The sequence below is a fragment of the Mauremys reevesii genome, linkage group 2, assembly GCF_016161935.1.
Source record: "Mauremys reevesii isolate NIE-2019 linkage group 2, ASM1616193v1, whole genome shotgun sequence".
NCBI classification, from domain to species: Eukaryota; Metazoa; Chordata; order Testudines; family Geoemydidae; genus Mauremys; species Mauremys reevesii.
Window position 1 is genome coordinate 216,500,835 of NC_052624.1, and position 23,147 is coordinate 216,523,981.

General features: G+C 40.0%; 2 long non-coding RNA genes across 4 annotated transcripts in view; both read left to right on the top strand.

The window, feature by feature from the left end:
- Window positions 1–15,543, top strand: part of LOC120396553 — an 88,596-nt gene extending 73,053 nt beyond the window's left edge. The window contains exon 4 of one of the 2 annotated variants that reach the window (XR_005593223.1): window positions 14,225–15,543. This is a non-coding gene — a long non-coding RNA (uncharacterized LOC120396553). Of the gene's footprint in view, window positions 1–4,288; window positions 4,358–14,224 lie in introns of those variants that run through there. The other variant, XR_005593221.1, reaches the window with a different exon arrangement.
- A 3,858-nt stretch (window positions 15,544–19,401) lies between these two features.
- LOC120396552 overlaps window positions 19,402–23,147 on the top strand; it is a 33,473-nt gene continuing 29,727 nt past the window's right edge. For both annotated transcript variants that reach the window (XR_005593219.1, XR_005593220.1), the window contains exon 1: window positions 19,402–19,804. This is a non-coding gene — a long non-coding RNA (uncharacterized LOC120396552). The remainder of the gene's footprint in view (window positions 19,805–23,147) is intronic.

Here is a 23,147-nt window from a genome sequence, read left to right on the forward strand (position 1 = left end):
GCACAGTTTGCTTGTGTATTCAGAAAGGGTGGCTGACAGCACCAATGAAATAAGCCAAAACAAGATTTGAAGCCCTTGAATTATAACCTTGTTGACATTCCGAAGTTGATTCAAATGTCAGACAATTGATGAAGGGATTCAGTGACTGTGGAGGAAAAAATATTTCTGTGAGGAACAGATCTCTAAGGCTTAATTTCATGAGCATGTTCTAGGAGTGTGATGGGGTGAACCTGGCCCTTTGAGACCCCCTGGTTGAGGGCCTGAGGTCCTACTACACCCTGCCCAGGAAGGAACAGCAAAGATGGGTCCTTCAGGCCTGCCTAGAGAGGCATCATGGAAACAGTCAATCAGAGTCCAGCAGGCACAGATAAGAGGAGCTGCAGGGACTGAGCAGCTCGGTTACTGTCTGGGACTAGAGCTGTAAGAAAGGGCGCTCTGGCCAAAGGAACTTGACAGGCTGCATTTGCTAAGCCTAGAAGCAAGAGGACCTGAGAGCTCTAGCCCCAAGGTAATGGGCAAAGATGAAGGGACCAGGTGGGAAGAGGCCCAGGGAAGGTAGCAGCAACCAATTAAAGGAAGCAGTATGTGGCTGCTGTTTGGACCTGGAGTAGTGGGTGGCCTGGGTTCCCCCCCGGTGAAGTGGTCTAAGCCCAAAGGGACAAGGCTCAATTAGAAACCTGAGCGAAGGGCGGGATTTAGCCATGCCCAAAACACCTAAATCCTGATGCTGCCCCCAGCTATCAAGTTGCTTGGAGTCCTCTGTCAAACTGACACTCTCGTGGGATTCTCAAACTAGGCATTCCTCTGCCTAATCTCCCCAGAGGGGCATGGTCTCGTCGGTATTCTCAGAGCACGCCTATGAGACTGGGCTCTGCACAAGTCAGTAGTGGGGTGAGTGTCTCTCTCTGGTTTTCACAAGTAAGGTCTGTGTTGAATTTCAGCCTTGGGGGAACATGTATTCTCCTTTCCTAGCAAAGTGACATTCAAAAATATGTAAGGCCTTTTTATTACATTAAACGGTATAGCTGGGTGGGAAACAGTTTGCAAATCCCATGAAAATCATTGAGATTTCAAACCTCTTTCCTGTCCTGAATGAAGATGAAAAGTCAAAATCTTAAACTTTCACAAACAGAAAAACGTGAACAAAATTTTCATGTTGGGTCAACCAAAAATATTGTTTCAATAACTTTGAAAAGTTTCAATTTGATTTCAACACTTCTTTTTTTTTACTTTTTTACCTTGATTTAACTTTTTTGAAATTAAAAGTTGTTTTGAAATCACCAAAACATCCTGTTTTTACTTTTTTGGAATTAATTTTCTTTTGTTGTTTTTGGTTCAAAACAGCAAAGATTTTCCAAAAATGTCAAAACTGATGTCGTGGTTTCAAAATTTCTTTTCAATTTTTTTTTCAAATGGGGAAACTCATTCAAACTGACTCGCTCAAACAGTTTTGCTTTCAACAAATCTGCATTTTCCCATTTTAAAAGCTTTTTGACCAGCTCTGTTAAATGACCAGCTCAATAAAACAATGTATCGACCCTTTAACATTTATTATATAGTATTGGTATTATGGTAGTATGTAGACGTCCTATTCTGGGAGCAGATATCATAGAACATTACGGTTGGAAGAGACCTCAGGAGGTCATCTAGTGCAGTGGTTCTTAAAGCTGGTCTGCCGCTTGTTCAGGGAAAGCCCCTGGTGAGCCGGGCCAGCTTGTTTACCTGCCGCATCCACAGGTTCGGCCGATCGCAGCTTCCACTGACCGCGGTTCACGCCGCAGGAAGCGGCGTGGGCTGAGGGATGTGCTGGCCGCCATTTCCTGCAGCCCCCATTGGCCTGGAGCGGCGAACCACGGCCAGTGGGAGCAGGCCCGGCTCTAGACCCAAGCGCGCGCTTGGGGTGGCATGCCGCGGGGGGCACTCTGCCTGCCACCGGGAGGGCGGCAGGCAGCTCCGGTGGACCTCCCGCAGGCGTGCCTGCGGAGGGTCCGCCGGTCCCGAGGCTCCGGTGGACCTCCCGCAGGCGTGCCTGCGGAGGGTCCGCCGGTCCCGTGGCTCCGGTGGACCTCCCGCAGGCATGCCTGCGGAGGGTCCGCCGGAGCCGCAGGACCAGTGACCGCCAGAGCGCCCCCCGCGGCATGCCTCCGTGCTTGGGGCGGCAAAATTCCTAGAGCCGCCCCTGAGTGGGAGCCACAATCAGCCGAACCTGCGGACGCGGCAGGTAAACAAACTGGCCCGGCCCACCAGGGGCTTTCCCTGAACAAGCGGCAGACAGGCTTTGAGAACCACTGATCTAGTCCAATCCCCTGCTCAAAGCAGGACCAATACCAATATCCATTGTACTAGGCACTTCATAATCATAACAATCAGATAGTCCTCATCTAAAGAACTTAACTTGAGGCCAGGTCTATGCTAGAAACTTTTGAATATACAGTAAAACTAGTTAGGGGTGAGATTTAAAATCACCCATCTCACTCCCTACTTCTGATGATATCTCTTTTTCTCAACTTAATGTATTGGTTTTTATTCAATAATTATAAGGTATGCAGTCCTTTGTTTCTATTTTGTGTATTTAGGCATTTATTAGAGATGGTCAGGAATTTTATATCAACTGTTTTTTGATGGAAAATGCAGTTTCTGTAAAACAGACATTTTCCACAGGAAAATTTCAATTTTGCTGATAACTTTTTTGACTGAAAATCAAAAGATTTCTGAATTATGACTTGTGATACTAAATGAAACTCTTAGTTGTGAGTAATCTCAACATTAATCTCTGTTTGCCTGAGCTGCTGCTTTGTCTCACACAGGCATTGTTGTTTGGGTGCATCATGCATCCATTCTTCTCTATGGGCTCGGTTCCTTGGTGGGACTAAATTTCCTATGATGCACTGCAGCCCCCCTCTGGCTGAACTGCAGTGCATCATGGGAGTCCCATGACCATGATGCATTTTGTGAGATCTACTTTGTTTCTCACAAAAAACCTGATATTTTGACTGTCTTCCCAATTGAGGACAAAAACAAATGTCAAAAATTGGAATTTCTCATGGCATGGAAATTCTGATATTTGACTGGTTCTAATGTTTAACTTATTTCAGAGGGTTTGCTTATTCTCCCTGGAATGTTTGAAGGATTTTTTTTCTATATCTAGACATGCCTTTTTTCTTATTTTATATATGCTATATCTCCTGATCTTTGTATTATAATTTGTTTTTTGTAATAATATTTAACGAAAAAACAAAGTAAAATATAATCCTGCTGTCACCTCTATTGCAAGCTCCTCTGCTGAATTTCACTATCTTGGATCCTTTAGCGTGTCCTAAGCAAATCTCCAGTTTTAGTGATGCATAACTAAAAGTGATGCATAACTAAAGTATCACTGTGGAGAATCTCCCTTTGGACAGTCCATAACCACATGCTGTTAAATCTCATGCTAAATGCTCCTATGGTGTTTGTTGTTCTACTGTTGAACCTCATCACCACATGTTTGCGAAGTGAGACAAGACATTCTGCTGCATAGTACATTCTATATTAATTGCCCTTCCTTGGGCCAGTCTTTTGGTCCAGAAATTATAATGTACATTAGTTATAAGTGTGCTGTAAAAATGAAACTCATGAACTGCTACTTCGTTTTAAAATTGAAGCATATGCATAAATGTAAAACTGTTAAATGTCATATAAAATCCTTGTGCAAATAATAGACAAACTATATAAGTGGTTTGTACAGAACAACACTATATTCAATTATGGAAAATTTAATTCTAACCTGAAGATGTAATATTAACACGGGCAAAAATAGTGATTGTTTCTAATTCATAGACATTAATTTCCCTGCTGGCATTAGGAGATGTGAACTGGTACATCAAAGAGTATATGATTTATCTGGGTTGGAATTATCAATACATAAAGGAGCTTTGAAAGTTCTTTACTCATATTATTAGGTAAATAATCATCGCCTGTTATGTGACCTGTATGTCATTTATAGGAAACAAACTTCAGAGTGTACTCTTTTCAGTCTGAAGAAAGTACATAGTGGAAAGGTAGGTGTTCTGTATACTTTTCAGAGGGTTACTATGCCTTACACATGAATGAATTCTTTAAATTTCAGGAAAGAGTCATTCAGAATCCATGAAAATAGCAAAATATAGTAAATGAGGAACAGTTTATTGTAAAGTTGAACCTAATAATCAAACTAGAAATGATTAACATAGAACCATTTTTTCCCTGTAATGTACACAGAGGTTTTTTTTAACAACTATAGACATAAGTTTGCTTGTCTATTTATTTCCAGAACGTGTGGTGGAGTGAAATATCTTAGGAGACTGAAGAAAGTTCAGGGCTGGCTGAAAAACAAACATACATTTTCAGGAATGATTGTTTCAAATTTGATGTTTCTTCATGTTTCATTAAAATGAATATGCCATATCTGTGTCCATTGCTTTTTAAATTTTCATTTGATTATAGTATCAAAGTTAGAGATGGGCCTGAACCAAACCATCCACTCCAAACATCCTCACATTCTGGAGGGAAGGGTTGGAACTCAAGCTATGATCTGGTCACAGATTTCCTAGTTGCTGCCCTTATCTCTAAAATGGGCTGCACCAAAACCCAACATCCAAAGAATCCGGGGGAGGGAGGGGCAGGGGAGGAGGGAGAAGGTGTTTTGCAATATGGATCTTAATTTTTGTTACTCAGGCCCGTCTCTAATCAGAACACTGACCTATTAAAACCATGCAATGTGTCATGGTTACTGAATTAGCTGGACCTTTGATCTCAGTCCCATTTCTTTCATGGGGCATTACACCTTCACACCTCTCCCACTTAGACTGGGTCCCTGTTTGCTAACAGTGATTCCTCACCAGATGCAGCTGGGTGTGGTCCTGCAAGACACTCTTGTTTTCAAGATCTGGGACCATTTGGTAAATGCAGTGACTCAGCTTCTGCAAAAGCAAGTATTATTTATTTATCCATAGAAACATGGCAATCAGAGAAAGCGTTTAAATAAAAAAGGCCTACATGCATATGACTTACCTAAAGTTCTGTCAAACTCAGTTGATTAAGACAAATCTCATAGAATGTCTCCCTCTACATCAGTCTGCTGTCCATGAGCAGTTTCCTGAAAACCCACTCTCCCTCCTGAACTCAGGTTTTTATCAGCTCTAGAGTTCTTTATTTTAGATGTCTTGCCTTTCCCACCCCAGCTAGGGGATTTGAGCTCAGATTGGTCAGAGGCAAAATTTCAAAGGTGTTGACACCTATATTTTCAGTTAAGTACTGAGGATTAGATTATCTAAAGCCACTATCTGTCTTCCTGTGGATGTGTAGGATGCTCCTGCGGGAATTAATCCCTTGAACCCTGCTAGCAAACAGCATAACAATCAAATTGAAGCATATATAATACTCACAAACATAATAGATATTGCCCATGTTCTTAACACCACTGTTCTATAATCAAACTACTGGTGACGGTGAATATGTGGATATATTTTCCTTTGAAAAACAGACAAATAATTATTTGTTCAAAACACCTGCTTATCAAACCAAACTCAATTCAAATTGAAACCTTAATCTTTTGGCTGTTTGTAGTTTATGTAAGTCTTTCCTTCAAAATGTATCAGACTTCTCCACCACAACTGGCTATATCCTTTCTACTCTCTGTCACTGGAGACTTCACAACTCCCAACCCTCTGAGCAACATTGAATACACTTATTATTGTACAGCCTCCCACATACAGAAGGACTCTCACCCTTGTGGTCTCAAGTTCTTCTCTTTTAACTGTCTCTGACAACACCATTAGTAATCACCGTTCCATGAAATTCAGCTTGGTGGCTTTTTTAAGCCTCTCCATTCTCCTGACCCACAGCACTGCCATACAGATATTTCTCTTTTCACTTAATTCCTTCCATGGTAAATGCTTCTGTAGTGCCTGTCTGAAGGAGATGGGTTTGAACCAAAAAGCTCAAATATGGATCTAAATTTCCCCAAAGCAATTAAGAGCACAAAGTTCTTCTGTCACAAAGATCCAGAGCAGTGAGAATTTCAGCTCCTGTAGGGATGCTGCCCTTTCCCCAAGGTATACAAAGTTTAAATACTTCAGACATTAAAACTGCAGCATTAGGTTCATTTTAACAAGGTCAGAATACTGATATATTAACTGTACTAGAGTACTAGTATATTCAACCCTATCCACAGCAAAGTTTTACCTACCTATTAACACTATAATGGGAAAATAAAGCCTTTTTGGGTTACATAATTATGCAACTAACCCTAGCTGTTATCAAAACTATAGTTCCATGACTTTCCCTTTTCACTGTGATTACATTAAGGCTTTTCCTGGAAAATGTTATGACAAAATGAAAGTCCTAATCTTCAGGAAGAGATGTCTGTGAAGGGTTGTGACACCCTAATTTTCCCATCATCTTTCTCCACCCAAAGGAGTTTGCCAGGTCCCTCCTTTTTATATTAAAAAGGATAGAGAACTATATTATTACTCAGAGTAGATGACTAATTTTTTCTCTTTATAGACCAGCAACCAACATCTCTTTCTATTTCTTTCCTTCATCAGAGCCATCACCAATCATCATCTCTAGTATGAAGACAGACATCTCTTCATGCAACCACTTTCTAATCTAACGATGACTTCCCGTCTCCCTATCTTTAGTCCTTTTTATATCATTGCCAGCATCAGTTACTCAGTCTACACTAGCTCTTTTCCCTGACGCCCTGAAAACTGCTGCTATCATTGATCTTCTTTTAAAAAGCTATTTTTTGCGTCTCTCTTCCTCTCCACAATTCTGTCTAAAGCTTGGATTTCCTTAGCAAATACTGGCTAATACTCTTACCTCTCTGACTACCTTTCCCAGTACTCCTTGTTTTTTTATTGTCTTTTATTATGACCATTGATCCTTTTGCAGTAAAGAGTTTACTCTCTTCTAGTGTTTAATGACCTATTTCTTCCCTCTAAATTTTTCCCTTATTCTGCTTGATAGAAGTGCAGACTTAAATACTATGGGTCATCATGACTGTCTTCAGCAAGAAGTGGGTGGCTTTAACACTCTCTTCTGGTTTGTATCTATAGATAATCACTTTTGAATTCTGATAGACATCATATTTTCCCTACTCTGTAGTGTCATATCATTCTACCAATGGAAGTTACACAGTATATGAATGTACTGATAGGAGGAAAGACCTCATTAGAATCTATGGGTAAATTCAGACGTGAGGCATAAAGTGTTAAGTTAGACACACACACACTCTCCAGGTTATGTCTTCACTGTGGGAAAATTAGGTGTGTTGTTTATTTTGAGATAGCTAACTTGAGTTAGCTGTCTTTCTGTAAATCCTAGTGGATTTAGTTCCTAGTGGACAGGTAGTTCTTACCTTGATGTAGCTAGTTGAAGTAAACCTCAGGGGAGTAGTGTTAACCCCAGTTAGCTACAACAAGATAAAAACTATCTATGACTTGGATTTTAAATCAAGATAGTTAACTTTGTAACTTGATGGAACTTACATTTCTTTGTGCTCACAATGACTTCAGTGCAAGGAAATATATATGGGGTCTCTCTCTCTCGCATGCAAAATCCAATTTGCATGCAAATGAGCCAAGAGAAGGTATAAGTTATACCAAGAAAGTCGTCTCAAACATTGGTAGAGTGGATGTGAAAAGGTCTAAAAGAGTCTGACTATAAAGAGGACAAAATTATTCCATTTTATACATCATCTCATAGACTTTAAGGTCAGAGTCTATGCGATGATGTAACTTTTAGTTCTTTTTTTCTAGCTTTCTACACTAGTGTCACAATTGTTCAGGTTGTCTGCACTTTTCAGCTTTCTAGTCTGTTCACTGCACATTACAATCCTTCAGGATAGTGGTCATTGAAAATCTAATGGATCTATTGCTCACATTAATCAGACCTGATTTTTACCTAGAAGCTGGAAAATGGTCACTTCCCTCACTGAGGTTCTTCAGTAACCATTTGAAATTTATCTTTCTGAATATTGTTCATGTTATGGTAATATTCTCCAGCATACCTCAGTTTTCTAACTTCTTCAGTCTCCATGAATCTGAGTAGTAGAATGGGAATTTTTAATATGATGCCTGGCCAGTGGGGAATTCAACTCTCCTTGCCTAGTCAAGTTCTTATGTTTGATCATCTTAGTTTCCAGTGCACTTCTAACTGTCCTCCGTAGGCCTGCTCATCAGGGTACTTGATAAAATACATGATCAGTATAATTATCCTAATTCACATTGTATTCTATTTCCTTGATTCTTGGCACATGCACAGTGCTATTTTAGATGTATGCATGTTTCTACAGCCAAGCTGTGGAGTGGAAAGCAATACCATGAGAGAGAAGAGAGGATTGCTGATAAGTGCCTATTTTGCATTAACTGAAAATTATCTGGGTAAACGCAAGATCTAGGGCTGGTGAAGTGTGGCCACTTCAATCCTATATGCATGAAGGAAAATATCTGCAGGTATTTCAAACTTGATGTTTCTAACTCACATTCCTTTAAAAAATATAGCTTCAAATTCTCTCAAACTTTGAGCTAATCAATTAACAGAACTATACCATTTTAATAACATCAGCTGAACAACCAATAGAAAGACTTTATTGCGAAAAGATAGATACCTATTTAAAATCTACATAATTAATTACAAAAGAGGCAAATTAAAACAAACTGCTTCATAAAAGTTGTTAAAATCTCATTAGAAAGAAAATGTGTACAGACAGGGAAAGCAAAAAGGGAATGGGAAATTATAGAAGTAAAGATGCAAATCTAAATGTATTGGGGTGTGAAACATTTTAATTTGCATGCAAATTAAATATAGAATTAAGAAGCTTTAAGAAAATTAACATGTGAGCTACGATAGAAATACGAAGACCAAATCAAGAAAGCTGAGACATTTTTATTTGTTTCTTTTCAATTACCCTTGGCATATATGTTTTGATGCTGATTATTCCCATTTCTATTAAGGACGTATAAAAGAGCAGATTTGATTTGATGTCAACCCACTGGCAAATATAATCATTAATACTTAGTGACTAATACAGTCTCCTGGATTCAAAACCCAGGAAGATTTAAAAAAAAAGAAAAGAAAAGAAAAGAAAAATAAGTTGAACAGCCTGGTCAGTTAGGGTGAAATCTGCTTTTGAAAACATTGAAAAGTTCACTGTATAAAAATATTTATTTATTTTATTTTTGCTTTAAACACACTTGAAAATGGCAACAAATAAATGTTATTGCCATTGGAAATTATATAATGATAGTTGCCATGGAAGGGAATGTCTGTTAAAGCAATATGACTGATATTACACTTTTCCTGTCTATAATATAAATGTATATTTATTGGCCAAGCTGCTAATCTTTATGAATTGCTCCTTTATGCAAAAGTAAGACAATCTATTACTATAAACTGCAGCATTTTCAGTGCATGTACAAGAATATCTCTGTTAAGTCTATTAGAAGTCTTTGCTTTTGACTATAGAAAAATGATATAGATTGAATATGAAAATAAAACATTTTTCAGGAAAGAAAATAATGCACTGTTTAAAATATCCACACAATGCTCTATTCCTCCACGGGCATAAGTATGTTAATCCCATTAGTGTCAAGAGGAGACATATTTGTCAAGTGGAAAACAGCTCTGCAATATCATTCATTAGATTATATTAGATTTTAGGCTTATTTATTGGGCTTTCAGACTATAAATGATTTACTATAGATGAATAATATTGCATGTTTTGTTGAAGAAACAATCAGGAAGATTAAATACAGTGATTATTATTTTATTTACTACCAGATCCAACTACCATTGATATTTTCCATTGGCTTCAGTGGGAGTTGGACTGAGCCTTTGTATTTATACATTTACAATAAGATGTATTAAAACACAATTTGTTTGCATGTAGTTTACCAAGAGAGTCAGATCCCTCTGAATCAGTGACTTGTCCTCTTCATTATTTACCACTTCCCCAATGTTTGAGATAGCTGCAAACTTTATCACTGATACGTTTTCTTACAGATCATTGTTAAGTGTTAAGTAGCATAGGGCCAAGAACCAATCCCTGCAGGATCCCACTAGAAATACACCTGCTTAACGATGATTCCACGTTTACAATTACATTTTGAGACCTAACAGTTAGTCAGATTTTAATCAATTGAATGTGTGCCATGTTAATTTTATATCTTTCTCATTTTTTAATTAAAATGTCACGTGATACCAAGTCAAATGCCTTACAGAAATCTAAATATATTACCGCAACACTATTACCATTATCAGACAAACTTGTAATATCATAAAAAAAGAAAACAAGTTAATTTGGCAGGATATATTTCCCATAAACCTATATTAATTGACATTAATTATATTACCCTCCTTCAATTCTTTACTAAACAAGTCTTGTGTCATCTCCTCTAATATCTTGCCTGGATCAATGTCAGACTGACATGCCTATAATTTCCCAATTCATTCCATTTATCCTTTTTAAATACTGGCACAACTGCAGCTTTCCTCCAATCTTCTGGAACTTCCTCACTGTTACAAGATTTATTGAAAATCAACATTAACAGTCCAGCAAGTTCCTCAGCCAGCTCTCTGAAAACTCTTGAATGCAAGTTATCCCTCGCTGTTCATTTGAGAATGTCTAACTTTTGTAGCTTCTGTTTAACATCCTCCTGAGATAACATAAGAATGGCCAAACTGGGTCAGACCAAAGGTCCATCTAGCCCAGTATCCTGTCTTCTGATAGTAGCCAATGCCACGTGCTTCAGAGAGAATGAACAGAACAGGTAGTCATCAAGTACTCCTTTTCCATTCCACTGTTATCACAGGATATGACTATAACATCTATTTTTCCCAAATACAGAACAAATATTAATTGAACGCCTCTGCCTTTTCTGCATTATTATTAATAATTCTACCGTTTCCACCTAGTAATGTACTAATACCATTGTTAGGATTCTTTTTTATCTTAATATACTTTAAAAGCTCCTTCTTATTGTCCTTAACTCTGTTGGCCTTAAATTTCTCCTTGTATCCCTTTGCTTCCCTTATCAATTTTCCACAATTCCCAACTTCTGATTTATATGCATTTCTATCAAATTCCCCTTTCTTCCATTTGTTTTATATATTTATACCTGCCTTCACTTCCCATCTATACAAGGTCAGGTTTTTTAGCCAATATGACCCTCTGTCTCATTTGTGGCTTTTTGGGCATCTACTAAAATTTTCCTAAATAATTCTCAATTATCATTCACCTCTTTCTGATTAAATTCTTCCTTCTAACTGATTTGGCTCAATTGTTTTCCTTTTAAAGCACTAAGTGTGTGTGTGTGTGTGTGTGTATATATATATATATGTATATATATATATATATATACACTAAGCGGCTCGGGCCAAGGGACGTATTGGTTGCCGCTTCCAGCAGCTCCCATTGGCCTGGAGCAGCGAGCGGTGGCCAGTGGGAGCCGCGATTGGCCGGACCTGCAGCGGCATCCCAAATTTGGGAAACACTCTGATAGGGCATTGATCCTTAAGCATTTATAATCACTGGACCACTTGGATAGAAGAGAGCCTAAATTTTCTCTCTCTGTACTAGATTTCTATACCAGGAAATTCATTAATAATGCTGGTTAATAAGCATGGCATACAATACCATACTCGGTTATTAGACAGTTCCATACCATATCATGGGTTATTAGACAGTTCCTCATGAGTACTGCACTTTAAACTGTTACTCTAACTTGAAGAGCCTGTTTCCCCATGCAGATAATAAAGCTAGCTATTAACATAAATGCATACATAAAAAATAAAAATATATTATAAATAAAATATTCACATAATTGAAAAATATTGCAACAAAGTAGTAGGAATTATGAGGCATATACAATATTGTTTTGTGGCCCTAGAGGAAAAAGGTCTCTCATTTTTAAGCATATGAACACTCAGACCTTAGAGACATATTTGCTAATAGAATTTTTTTTCCCATGCCATCCTACAACCACCTATTATCCTTTATAGATGTTAAAATGAAATCTTATAAATAAAATCAGGAGCTCCTTTAAAAAAATTGAAATTGATCACTCTCTAGCTGGTATGGAGAAATGTGCCTCAGTCTCTAAATGTATTTAATTATAATCAGTCTGTGGTGGTAATTTAGATTTGGATTATTTTAATTTAATTCTTTTTCTTTATAAGAAAATATTTATTTTTGTATTTTTTACAGAAAAGCACCAACTGTGATATTATACCACAAATTGAAGATTGTTTTTGACTGTGTGAAATCGTACATGAAATGTATACTGTTCTGAAAGATTATGAATATAAAATTGTATACTAAATAATCCTTTAAAATGAAGTTAAATGGAAGAACATGGCCAACTCACCTCTGACCAACAAATTGGTCAATTTCTTCTCTCTTCAGTTTACTCATTTTGAAATTGTTAAAGCTTTTGGAGTTGCAACAATTTGGTTGGTTGAACAAATTGTAACTTACTTGGTTGCAGATACACATAAATTGTCAGTTTGGCACTGAATTACTTTCCACCTCAAAGCAATATCACTCCACCAGCTCAGCTCAATCAGGATTATTAACTAGCATGTTCCTTTAGCATCATCAGCAAGGTATAACCATCCTGCAAAGTCCCGCACCTAATGCCCAAACTACACTGACCTATGAAAAAGTTTGGGAGTCTGAGATGTCTACTTAACCTAATCCGTTACAAAAACACCAAAACATCATAGACTTAAGCACAGAATGTATTAAGTTACCATCTCATGCTGCTGATGTAATACACATTTTGTCAGCACCAATGGAAAACACCTCTTCAGTTCCTCTGTTATTTTAGGCCACTCCTTTTGAAAGCAATGTTTTTGATACTACCATTGGATCTAAAATCCCTGCTCACTGCCACTACTTCCACTGGGCATATCTCCACTAATCCTTTCCTTACTAGAGATAATATATCAGAAGCAAAGGGGAATTAAAAACATTTCCCTTTCTTCTCCTGAAATCTGGGCATCACAGGCCCTGCCCTCTCATTAATGCCAATCATTATGTCAGTGAGTGAGGAGTTAAAGCCCCTTGTCACAGGGTGAAAATGGCCCTTTAAGAGGAAGCAGGGCCAGTGCACCTGTGATTCATCAGCTTACTCCCACTGGCCGGGAGAGAGTTAGGGACCCAGGAAGTCAGAGCTGGGTCAATCAGGAAAAGGCAGGCGAAAGCTCCCAGAAACTGGGGAAGGTCCTAAAAGGAACTGAAGGATGAGCTGGGGGACGGCTTAAGGCAGGCAGACAGCAAGAGGAGGTTGCTGGGTTACTTCCCCAAGCCAGGGCCATAGGGCTAAAGGCAGGGGAGAGGCGAAGGGGCTTACCTGCTGACATTTCCATGGCAGAGACCAGAACCTAGGAGAATAGTGAGAGGGCGGGCCCAGGGGGGAAGGTGTGAGGGGTACTTTAAGGAGGCTGGGAAGGGAGGTGGTTCTCACTGGGAAGAGCAGGGTTGCTACACAGCTGGAAGAGCTGGGGTGGCTGTCTTGGTAGAGGGACAGGAGAAGAACAATGAAGAGTGCAGGTATGGTGGGAGACACAGGAGTGTGGTATGTGGTGCATTGAGGGATTAGATGTCCTGGGATTTAAAGGACGATATACACTGGAGGTGAGAAATTAATTGTGTTGGGGCTTATGTTTTACACTATTTGTGCAATGTTTTGTTTAAAGAAAAGAAAAGAAAAGAAACAGCTCCAAGGATGCATATTACTGAGGCAAAAGAGCTTGATATGAACTTACTGGGGTCTTTGAAGGGGGAAAACTGATGCAGTCACACTTTTCATGCCATGGCCTGTGCAAGGATGGTGTTCTAGCAGGGTATCCCATAACACGCCTGCTCAGTTCATGTGCTGCTGTTACATATTTTACTTAGATTGAAATTATGCCATTTTTTCTTCATTTTATTGTAGGAATTATTATTTGAGTTCTATTTTATTATTTGTATGTATTTATGGGAATAAATTCATCAGCCAAGACTAGACTATTTAGTTTTTAAGCTATTTAGTGACTATCTGTTTATGTTTGTGTATCACACAATGGGGCTTGGGCTTCTAGGTGCTACCACAATACTGCTAATAACAATTCATAATGTTTTGTGCCTAGGCAGTCTAAAACTTCTCTTTTTGTACCATTGCACTCTAACAAGGTTCCTTTTACCTCCTTCTTTCCCCTAAAGAGAACCCCAGAATAAGATACTGGAATTAAGAAGTGAGGTGTGACTGGCAAATGTTTATCTACATGCAGCAATAACTATGGAACTGTTGAGATTATTTCTGCCATCATTGCTACAATTTCTGCTCTTTGCAACTACTAAAGAAGCTGTTCAGTCAGCAGAGAGGATCATCTTCTGAACAACCAACTAGAGGAACTATTTTATAAGAAATTCAATAATAGCTAGGTACTATAAGTCTCTGATTCTTTTAGATATAAAATAGGTTTGGTTTCTCCTAAAATAATCTTCAACACAGCTAATTGAACAAAAACAAAAAAGCAAGCAGATTTTTGATTAAGGATTAAATTTTAGGATACAGGAAATAAGAGGTAGGGACAATTTCTGAGCAGGTTTTAATCACAGTTTAGAAAACAGTGCTGACTATGGTTCATCTAAGACTACTTTTGCAGGAAAGCTACATCCAGTGCCAGTTCCACTGGGCCTGCTGCAGATACCTGTTTTCAGCAGGTAATTTTCTTAGTACAGGCAAAACTTGGATATTTTTTAGAAGATTCTGCATTTGGGTCTGAATGATCTTTCCCTCCTGCCCACTTTCTCTTAGAGATAGTTAAATAATGGAAACTTTATTTGGAAAAAAAAGCTAAATTTTTCAGTCAGTTATTCAACCAGCTCTGCTCCATACAAAGCATGAATTGAACTGGGGACTGTATTATCCTTGGGGTGGAATTTCTTCAGGGCCAATGTTGGAATGATATGTCCCCTGCAACCTTACCTATTCCTTCCCATCCTGTCTTCTCTCCCCATATGGTTCCCTGGACACATGAAGAGAACCCTGCAGAATCCAAGCAAAGATCAAATGTTGTCTTAAAACTGGCCACTTTCTTTCATTTGGAAGGAGGTGATTTTTGCATGGAGGAGCCCCTCCACACACACACATCTTGGTGGTTTGATCTAGTCCTTCTGTGTTTAATTTGTTTGGTATTGGACTAGCAAATATTTTGACTTTTTCACTGTTATCCCACATTCTCAGATTCCCTGTGTTTCAAAAATTTGAGCACTTCCAGGATTTTTCCTTATTTTGGCTACTTCTGATGGAAAAAATGATAACATGAAATGGTAGAGCATGGAAGTAAATGTAGACTGATAATAGTGCCCACTCACAAATGAGCATTCTGTATATGTGTGTGCTGCTTATGCTGTGCAGACATGCTCCTGCACTGGGTTTTGGGGAGCTCACTCACCAAAGACATGAGATTTAGCTCCCCACTTTCTCCAGAAGAGAGTGGCTGTTGTATTAATTTAGATGGCATATAAGGGTCAAAGAGTCAAACATGTTCATGTGACTAAGAAACTGTCCAACATTAAGCAGTTTTAAAGAAGATTCGATAATACCAAGACATCTCTCAGGATTAGGATGAAGGTGGTCCAGGATCCCAGGAGACATTGGGAGTGGCAGCCAGGATGCTGAAAGTTGCTCTTTCCCCTTCTCTTGCCTTTCACTCAGCCATTGTGGCACTAGCCAGTTTTCCTTCCCTTTTTTTTTAAAAGAACCCCCTAAAGGGAGTGATGGGTGGATAACCCATCCATTCATTATTTTGTTCATCAGTTAGGCCCAGTTTCCAACACACCAATTTTAGTTCACTGATTTCTGATCTCACAATGTTCTTGTTTAACATAGTCTTTGAATTATATCAGTAGGCAATCTTTTCTCTCTGTTTTGAACTTCCCATCAACATCTGTTACAGGTTGTTACATTTTGTGAACTTTCACTCACTTTTAACAGTTGAATTCACGGTTAGGGTAAATTTGTAGGCCCAGTTACCACTACATGGCCCAATATTTTAAATTTAAATAAAGTAACTACTGAGTGATTTTTTTTTATTGAGTGCTGTCATTAATATTAAATATTACCCATTTTTGCACCCAAGTATATTAATTTTCTTTAATTATTTGCAGATGATTAAAAATTGAGATAATAAACATGACAAAATTGTAATTCATTATAAACACAAACAAACCAAATAACATTTGAGTTTTGTGATGCTCTTACCCACAGTCAGTTTTAAAATTTCACTTTCCTTGTCTCCGGCTTCCCCCTGGTCTTATACTCACATTTTTTCTCATTGTAGCTGCCTACAACCCCAGTCTCAATCACTCCTTTCCCCCTTCTGGTGGCAATTCCCTTATAAACTGGAGTTTATTACCACTCTTATTATTCTATTTTCTCTGCCTCACAACAGTCTGCTCCAAATGACTAGCTCATCACTCTTGGAATCCTCAGGTCCTCAAGAAAGAGTATCATCAACTTTTAAAGAAGCCGAAAAGACTTTTCCTTTATTGTTCTCAGGAGCCCATAAAGAGTCCCTGAGAAAAGAGAGCAAGAATGAAGAGGCCATTACTAAAATAACAATAGGTTCTTCCCTTGTTTCTCTCTTTTTAATGTACTCCTTCATTGCTGATCCTCCACTTACAAACACTGTGCTTCGGGCATTCTATTAATTCAACTGAAATACATTCAAGAGCACAGAGGGTGCTTTCCAACTGTGTCTAGAATCTTTGGCAGCAGTCACATATCTAAGTATTTCTCATGAATGAAGTGTGTGATTTTGCACCTGGAAGGCAGGGTGAAATTTGAAATAAAAATAAGCACTTTGACAGTTATAATAACTTTGTAGCCGAACAAATGATGACACTCCGTTCTTTATTTCCACAGTAATCTCATAGAATGCTTTTTTATTCCAGTTTGATGCTCAAGCAACTTATCTTTTCAGTTAGTCCTTTTCAGCCTAATTCTCCCTCCTTTTAATGTTTCTATCAGCTAGAAATTCTTTAGTCTAGTAAATGGCAACCTGTATGTTTATATCCTTACATGTTTTATTAATATTCTTTTGTCTATTTATTATTCCACTCCTATTTATAGGACCATTGAAGACATTTCTTTTCATATTTTATGGTTTGCTTTAGTTGCTATTGAGAAATACTAAAGTGAATACTAAAGAGAATACTTTATTTATATATATATATATATATATATATATATATATATATATATATATATATATATATATATATATATATACTTTTTTTTCTGCTCTATACATTTGTGTAGTTGAAACTCCTGACAGAACAAGGAGTAATGGTCTCAAGTTGCAGAGGGGGAGGTTTAGGTTGGACATTAGGAAAAACTTTTTCACTAGTCGGGTGGTGAAGCACTGGAATGGGTTACCTAGGGAGGTGGTGGAATCTCCTTCCTTAGAGGTTTTTAAGGTCAGGCTTGACAAAGCCCTGGTTGGGATGATTTAGTTGGGTTTGATCCAGCTTTGAGCAGGGGGTTGGACTAGATGACCTCCTGAGGTCCCTTCCAACCCTGAGATTCTATGATTCTATGATTCATTTCTCAGCCTCCAGGATGGCAGTGACTGTGCTGGTTCTGCTGTCTTCCTCCAAAGATACTCATGAAATTGCACTTTCCAGGCTGAACATTTCACTAGATTTTAATAAAAGCATAGAAATCAGAGATTGTAGAAGCACATTAAATAATTCAAGGAATGTAGTAGACAGGGCTGGCTCCAGGCACCAGCTGACCAAGCACGTGCTTGGGGTGGCACCTTGGGGCAGGGCGGCGCTCGGGGTTTTTTGGGGTTTTTTTGGTTCCTCAGGGCAGCGCTGGAGGGTTTTTTTTGTTTCTGCGGCCCAGCGCTCGGGGGGATGGGGCTTCGGGCGGGGCGGTGCTTGGGCGGCACGGGGCGCTCGGAGGGGTGGGGCTTGGCGCAGCGCTGGGGGGGGCTTGGCACGGCACTCGGAGGGGTGGGGGCTTGGTGCAGTGCTTGGAGGGGGCGGGGGCTTAGAGCAGCATGGCACTCGGAGAGGGCGGGGCCTTAGAGCGGCACAGCTCCTGGGGGGCGGGGGCTTGGCGCGGTGCTCAGAGGAGGGGCGAGGGCTTAGAGCAGCGCGGTTCTCAGAGGGGGGGCGGGGGCTTGGCACAGCGCAGCGCTCTGAGGGGGCGGGGCTTCGGTGGCGCGGCGCTCACGGGGGGGTAGAGCAGGGCGGCACTCTTCTTTTTTGCTTGGGGCGGCAAAAAAGTTAGAGCCAGCCCTGGTAGTAGATTCTCTATCACTTAAAGTCTTTAAAATCAAGATATGCTTTAGCTCAACCACAAATTACTGTGCTTGCTGATGGAATTACTGGATGAAGCTCTATCCAATCCCTGTGTTCTACAGAAGGGCTGACTAGATCATAATGGTCCCTTCTGGCCTTAAAATCTTGAATCTGTTAATTTATTCATCTCCCAACCAGTGCCAGATTTATTTTCTTCCAGGTCATTATCACTTTCACAGCATCCTGTATTGAATATCTTGACCATCTATCAGCCAGCCAACATATGGATTTATCACATCATATAACAGCCTGCTGAATCCAGAACTGTCTTGTTTTGCCCATGGTTCTGCACTGATATTTTGCAAGGTTGTGGACAGCCTTTGACTGAATGGGCAGCATCCCCACGCTACAGTTGAAACAGTACAAACATTGAGTTAAAGGTCAGGCTTACCCAGGGGTTTGCTTTTATTGTTAACTTGACTGACAACAAAATATAAAACCTCAGTTTAAGCTTTCTTTGGAGGTATGCTGTTCCTAGGCTTTCACCCTTCAGGCCCTGCTGTCCTTGACCTTATTCCTTTCTTCAGAAAGAATATCAAAAGCTTTAGGGGGGAGGGATAGCTCAGTGGTTTGAGCATTGGCCTGCTAAACCCAGCCTTGTGAGTTCAATCCTTGAGAGGGCCACTTAGGGATCTGGGGCAAAAATTGGTCCTGCTATTGAAGGTCCTGCTAATGACCTTTCAAGGTCCCTTCTAGTTCTAGGAGATTAGTATATCTCCAATTATTTATTATGGTATATCCTCTAAGTTGGAGGTAATATGACTTGTCTGATCTGCCAAGTCAGCAGAAATAACTCTTCTTTCTAGACAGGATCTGAGAACCATACAAGCTGTCAAACTTGGCTACTCATGGACAGCCACTGTCACAGAGCTCTAGTGAAGGCTTTGGAAGCTTGATCAAAATATATAGGTATTCATCACTAGATGGCACTGTAGAGGAGTTTTATTGTATTGTATTAACAGTTTTCACTGCTTGTGTTCTATTCAAACCAAATAATTTAAATTTTTTTCTCTCAGCAGACTCAAAATAATAGATCTACTAAATGGCATGAATATTGGTGTTATCAGCCAAACTGTACAAATGAAGTCCCTCCTGCCATGCATGCCTCTGTGATAGGGTATAGCAGATCCTCTGAGGCCCCCTGCTGGAGGCATCATGGCCCTGCCTCACCCCACCTCAGAAAAGGACAGTGGACAGGGTCCTCCACACTGCCTAGAATGGCTGGGTGGGACACAGCCAATCAGTGCTCAGCAGGTCAGTATAAGAAGAGCTGCAGGGCCAGAGTAAGTTCAGTTCCTTGCTAGAGCTGGAGGAGAGTGGATGGTGTGCCTAGCTGGCTGAGGGAGCTGGAGGACTTTGGACAGGGCAGTACTGCCAGAAGCTAGGGAGAGCAAGAAAGAGCCCTGAGCTGGACAAGACCTAGAGGTAAGAATGAAGATGGTGTGGGGCTGTGGGGAAGTGGCCCAGGGAATTGTAGCAGTGACAGTTTATTTAAAGAGACATGGTGGATGGTTGCTATATTTAGGGTCCCTTGGCTGGGACTGAAGTAGAGGGAGGATCTGGTTCCCCCGTACCAGCCATTGGGAAAGTGGCCTGGACTTTGATACACCCCAGAAGGGGAACTGAACTCCTTTAGTGGCTCAGCTGAAGAGGTCAAGAGTCTCCAGCAAGGGAGCCCTAGGGCACATGGCCCCACACCAAGGGCAGGACTGCTTGAAGAGCAGGGACAAATTAAAAGAGCCCAGAAGGGGCTGAGAGACAGTTCGAAGCAGGATACTGTGAGAAGCCCTGCTGGACTGATTGAGGAGCAAGCCAGAGATAATTCTGCAGATTGAATGACTGTACAGAGGGTCCTGCAATAGGCCCCCGTTATATCCTGGAAGGGGGTTGGTTTTTATCTCCTATACAAACTGTGACTCTCGACCGGAGGACTGAGTCGCTGAAGATGCACCACAAACTGAGAGAATGCAGGCACGTACACTGAGACAGGGGCGTTCACAAGAGGTGAGTGTACCAGTTTAGCTTTAAAATACCTTTCTTATAAAAATTGTGTTGTATCCTGATTTGGCTTCTGAGAATTATAAAATAATCCAAATTAGAGCATAATGGACCTGGTCTGATCCAGTTTAGCAAACCTGTCGTAAAACTTCTTCTTCTTATGCATCCTGTGTCCCCCCCACCCCCTTTCATCACTTCTTCTTTCTGAGATGACAGGAGAAATCAGGATTCCTTATTCTGAGGCTGGTTGTCTTGCCATCCTGCCCCAGCCAAACATATTGAAAGCCAAACTGATTTAACTGTTCCTGTATATATTCCATTGTTTAAATAGTGACTTCTTCCCCACATTCCTAAAGTATAGCTGACTCTAGTCTCCTTAAAAGAATATAGTTATATTCTTTTAAGAACTTACATAATTTATCATGATCTGACTACTGATAACTGGAAATACACTGTAATGGCTACTTAGAGATGCAAATATATAGTTCTGTGATTGATGGTCAGAATAGCTTGCTGAATTTAAGAAGCCAAGTTTGCATATTCAGTTCAACTCTGAGTCAAATATCTCTGATGTAGGCCCACTGAAATCAATGGAGTTTCATAAGGGATTAGTTTAGTCCAATACCTTTTTCATCATTCATAGGCAGCTAAAAAAAATATGTAGGGAATAAAGATTTGAAGGACTAACTTTACTGCTCAGAATAAAATGCTTATATATTGGATATATCTGCCAATTCATTTTGTTCCTAGCATCTGTTCTACAAATTCTTGTTTTGCAGTGTCAGAACTGAGAGCTTGCAGCTGTACCTGCCGAGTTGTCAGGCAGCCAATGAGTGCAGATGGGCCACAGCAGAATGATCTGGTTGGCTAAGATAGTTCAGGTGGCTTGGTCTTAAACCCAGCAGCAACAGAGGATCAGTGGCTGCACAAAGTACACACCTGTAGAGTCTGCTTCACTCCAAACCCTGCTCCTGCCTTGCTCCACCTTAGACCCTGCCCTGCATCTGGTCTTGTTCCGATCCAACCCTGTTCCAGCCTTGTTTCCGCTTCTGCCATCACTGGCTTCCAGTAATCTGGTTCAGACCTTTGGCTCCAATTCCTGGCTCTGACTCTTCCTTAACCTTGGGCTTTGGCATTTGGACTCCAACAACTAGACCTGACTCCTGACATGTGGTCTGGTTAGCTCTTTAAGGAGACTTGGGCCCAGCCTGTGACAGATCAACTATGCTCCTAGCTGATCCTGATCAGCTAGGAATCCAATGACTCTGGTCAGTCATTAGACTAAGCTGGCAAGAGGTCATAGGAGACCCACAAAAGGGTCTTGTGCCGCTCTTGGGCTGAGCTCTTTCAGCTGGGTCTCTCACCTTGTGGTCTTCAAATACCTCTCTCAGCATTGGTGGCCACTGATCCTTCTGTGGGATCTCCAAGAGATACCAGCTGCTCAAGATCCCAGATCTAGCCTCCTGCAGATGGCAGCAAACTGGGATGGTATCAAAACCACAATTGGGGGTTGTCTGGGATCTTTGTGCTCCCTCTGATTAAGAAAGGATAATGGAGCCAAAACACACTGAAGCCTTTCTTGGCTGTGCAATCTTCACTCTCTCAAGTCAGATTTTGGAGGATTGTAAGAGTTCCAGATCCCATTTCTGGAGGTGGCTAAACAGCAAAAGCAGACCCAGGCAGTCTGTGTGCAACTCCTAGCAGCCCAGCAGAAGGCACAGTTAGATCTATGATTGACAGTGCTTGAGGCACAGCAATGTTACCTTCTGGAGATCTTGCAGAAGGGTCAGGGGGAGAGAGGGATTTGAGGACCAGAAGGCCAGAGCCGCAGCTAAGAGAGTTGAGGCTGGAAGGGGTGGAAGGACCCTTCTGTAGATATCCCAGATGTCCCTTCTGTAGATATCCCAGATATCCCTTCTGATTAGGGCTGTCTGATCCCTAGCTGATCAGGATCAGCTGGGAGGATAGCCGATCAGTCCCAGATGAGGCTTGGTCTAACTGCCCTGAAACAGCCAACCTCCTGTTATAGTTGGATATTTTATGACTAAAGACAAACTTTCTCATCATTCTTCCCATTTCCCTTTCCATCTACTCCTGTTAACACAACCCTGTTTAGAAAAACATAAATGTTCCTGTGGGGTTGAAAGGGGTGACTTTGGCATTTTTAGATGCCAAGTAATTTCCTATTTAAATTACTAAACATTTAGTTTAGAGAAACAAATTGTAGGCTAATTGTTACTCTTCCTGCCAATTCAGAAGCATGACTCCCATCATTTAGTCACAAGGGTTCTTCTACATACCTTATGGGACTCTATACTCAAGAAAAAAGCAAAATAATCACAATGATTATTTGTTTCTTTTTTAAATAAAATAAACCCACAAATAACAGTTACTTCTGTCACAATGTCTTTGTATGCATTTCTGTGGAGAGCTTTTAACAGAGATTATATCCTTGCGAATGAATCTGCCTTTGATGGGTCACTCTTCCCTTTGTAAATTAAGATCAAAGTCTATTCTGTCATAAAATTATTGTGAATTCAGTTTTAGTATATTATTAGATACATTATTTTGCCAAATACAAAGAATTTTAGGTAAGTGCCAAGTTATTAATAATATCATGAAGAGTTCATAGTTGGCAAAAATAAACAGTCAACTAAATCCTATGAAATTGAAGAAATTATTTAAATTAGTTATTTAGAAGAAGCCATTTGAGGATCTGTCTTAAGACAGGACAGTTAAGAATATTAAGAATGCTAAATCAAATCAAATT